Source organism: Echinops telfairi, unplaced genomic scaffold, assembly GCF_000313985.2.
Source record: "Echinops telfairi isolate 266 unplaced genomic scaffold, ASM31398v2 ScPeMD7_7469;HRSCAF=8507_0, whole genome shotgun sequence".
NCBI lineage: Eukaryota > Metazoa > Chordata > Mammalia > Afrosoricida > Tenrecidae > Echinops > Echinops telfairi.
The window spans coordinates 63706648-63710570 of NW_022111372.1; the positions used below are offsets into that span (position 1 = coordinate 63706648).

Genomic DNA, 3923 nt, shown 5'->3' on the forward strand with positions numbered 1-3923 from the left:
GCTCTTTTTAATCAAAAAGAATATGAAGCACATTTTAGAACATTCCATTAGAGAAATAATATATATCATTATCTGAGAGCATTTGTAAAAGATTCAGCTCTGTGTCTATGTAACCACTATAGATGAACGCTTTATTGAAGGGAACATAGAAACTGTCTGTTAAATAGACACAAAGGTGAAACATAAGTCCCTTTCTTTACTAGACCTGCAATGACATAATTGATGGTATGTTTTACATAATGTATTCAAATCCATGAATGAAATAATTTATACAACCTGCTGATTAAATTTTAACTCTTGTACCCTACTTTTTTAATCTTGGAAATGTCTGGGCAATTTAGAGAACTTTCTTCCCTAACTTTTAAAAAAGAAGATGCTTAAATAAAAATAAATATGTCTGAACAATTGTTACAATGCTGAACCAAGGTCCATAATTATTTATAAGTTAACATAGCTGGTTTTGACAGAGAGACAAATGAAAGATTGATCAAATAGTAACCCAGGTTAACCCTGGGTTGGCAGGGGTGGGGTGGGGGGAGAAGACCAATTATTTACTATGAGTCATCTTCGTTACTAGTGGGCAATTTCTAGACTTTACTGGGTACTTTCCTTATGTCTTCATACTTAGATTTTACTATGCAAATGAATCTATTCCTTTAAAAATGGAATTTCTTGCTGTACTCTGATGTCTTCCAGGAAGTTATCTGCACCCAGGTATGGGTCCTTGGACTCCCTGCCTCTGAACCACAGCCACCTGCACAGTGGGCAGGTGAAGAGCTTCCCCAAGGATGACACTTCCAAGCCATCCACCTCATGGCCTTCCTTGGCTACATGGTTGGCAGGACCCACACCATCCATGTAGTTGATAGGCCAGGATCTAAGGAGAGCCAGAAGGAAGTGGTGGAGACTGTGACCGTTATGGAAACCCCTCCCGTGGTGCTGGTGGAAATTGTGGGCTACAGGAAAGTTCCCCACGGTGGCCTCCCGACCTTCAAGACACTCTTTGCTGAGGATATCAATGACGACAAGCAGTACTTTCACAAGAAGTGGCAGAAGTCAAAGAAGAAGGCCTTCACCAAGCACTCTAAGAAGTGGCAGGGTGACTAGGACAAGCAGCGCCTGGAGGACTACTGTGTCATGAAGAAGGACTCCTGATCATTCATAGCATCGCCCACACCCAGATGTGCCTGTTTCCCTGCTGCGGAAGAGCCACCTGCTGCATATTCGGGTGAATGGGAGCTCACTGCTGAGAAATGGATTGGGCACATGAGAAGCTACCGCACACTAGGTTCAGGTGACCCAGATATTATGGACAGGGTGAGATGATTGACATCATCAGGGTGACGAAGGGCAAAGGCTACAAAGTGGTCATAGGCCACAGGCACACCAAAAAAGCTGTCCTAATGGACAAAGGTGCCTACTAAGTGGCATTGCTAGACAGAAAGTTTGCCACTGCCACTTAGAGATCAACAATATCTACAAGATTGGCCAGAGATACCTCATCAAGAATGGCAAACTGATTCAGATCGCCAACTACAATCTGTCTGATAAGAACAATAGCGCTCTAAGTAGCTTTGTCCATTCTACTAATGTTACCAAGGACTCTGTCATGCTGAAAACCTGCGTGGTGGGAACCAAGAAGTGAGAGCTCACTCTGTGCTAGTACAGATCAAACATCGTACCATGGAGAAGATTGACCTCAAGTTTATCAATAGTACCTCCACCTTTGGCCAGCTGCTTCCATACAGTTGAGGAGGAGAAACCTTCATGGAACTACTCAATAAAGACAGAGTAGCTAAGGAGGGAGGCACAAAGCAGATTATGCAGCCATTGGGATTGCAATAAAACATATGTTCCAGTAGAGAAATACCAAAAAAAGAGGATTACCATACTCATAACTTTTTTTGAAAATTTCCGTTAAATGCACATAATCTTTTTCTCAAACTTGAGAGAATGACTTGACCTTTCTGTTATCACACTCAAAATCTGCTCATTACATCATTGAGATCATACTATTTACCTATTTAATAGTTTTGGGTGGTTTAGTATTGAATGTCCATGACTGACAGTCTCTTTCACATCATTAATGGTGCTTATTAATCTGGCATTGTCTCAGCTTCCTAATTGCATATTTTCTTCCTCCCTACATACATATATACTTTTTTAACCAATAGAGACTCTTTAACTTTAATTTTATTAACACTGCAATAAATTATATAAATTATGATTAATACTCATTATGAAACCCCACTAGAGCAGCTACAAAATAAGGTATTCAATATGAACCAATCAGATGTATTTGCATCTATTATCTCTGAGCTATGAAAGTTAGGTGTTATAATTCAGATTCCTTTTTTTAAAAAAACATTTTATTGTGGGCTCATACAGTTCTTATCACAATCCATACATACATTCATGTGTCAAGTACATCTGTACATATGTTGCCATCATCATTTTCAAAACATTTTCTTTCTACTTGAGCCCTTGGTATCAGCTCATTTTCCCCTCCTCCACATCCCTCCCTCATGAACCCTTGATAATTTATAAAATGTTTTTCATGTCTTATACCAACTACTGTCTCCTTTCACCTTCTCTGTTGTCCATCCTCCTTTGAGGGGGTTATATGTAGATCATTGTGATCAATTCCCCTTTTCTCCCCTCACCTTCGCCTTGCCCTCCTGGTATTGCTACTTTCATTACTGGTACTGAGGGGTGTATCTGTCCTGGAGTCCCTGTGTTGTAAGCTCTTATCTGTACCAGTGTACGTGCTCTGGTCTAGCCAATTGGTAAGTAGAATTGGGGTCATGATTGTGGGGAGGGAGGAAGCATTAAAGAACTAGAGAAAATTTGTATGTTTCATCGGTGCTATATTGCACCCTGGCCGGCTGATCTCTTCCTTGTGACCCTTCTGTGAGGGGATGTCCAATTATCTATAGATGGGCTTTGGGTATGCCCGCCATGCTCCCCTCATTCACATTGATATGACTTTTTATTCTGGGTCTTTGATGCCTGATACCTTACCCCAACGACACCTAATAATCACACAGGCTGGTGTGCTTCTTCCATGTGGGATTTGCTGTTTCTCAGCTAGATGGCTGCTTGTTTATCTTCAAGCCTAAAGACCCCAGATGCTCTATATTTTGATAGCCAGCCACCATCAACTTTCTTCACTACATTTGCTTATATACTTATTTTGTTTTCAGGGATCCTGTCGGGAATGTTAGCATCACAGAATGACAGGTTATTAGAACAAAGAAGTGTTCTTGCATTGAGCGGGTACTTGAGTAGCAACCCAATGTCCATCTACCATAACACTTATCATATAAAATATGTACATAGATGTATTTCCTTATTGTTATATATAAATATACTTACATTTATACATGCCTGTATTTAGACCTTTATACATGTCCTTTGCCCTCTATTTCTTTCCTCTATTTCCTTTTACTTTCCTCTTGTCCCCCTATCATATTTGGCCTTCATTCAGTCTCAGTAATTCCTCTTGTCTACATTGTCCTTGATCAAGCCCCACCAAGCATCCTATGCCCTTCTTGCCATCAATTTTCGATCACTTGCTGCTCCCTTGTCCCTAGGTTTGTTGACACCCTTTTTCCTTTCCCCTGCCTTCCCCTCTCCCATGTCCCCCAGGAACCATTGGTCCCTTAGTTTTCTCCTCCGGACTATCTTATCTACACAGACATACAGAGACAACAATAACCACAGAAACAAGACAGAGCAAAACAAAACAACAAAAGAAAACAAACAAAATAAAGCAAAACAATAAAAACATGACAAATAAAGAATATCCTATAAATAGTTTCTTTGTTTACCTTTAAGAGTTTTTTCTGGTAGAGTCTGATGGGGTGCCACACCCTGACCCCAAAGTCTATTTTTGTTATTCCCCAAGGAATTCATTGCTTTGC

At 40.4% G+C, this 3923-nt stretch overlaps 1 pseudogene; it reads left to right on the forward strand.

Moving 5' to 3' along the window:
• Positions 1 to 685: 685 nt before the first annotated feature.
• Positions 686 to 1752, forward strand: LOC101645886 (annotated as a pseudogene).
• The last annotated feature ends 2171 nt before the right edge of the window (positions 1753 to 3923 follow it).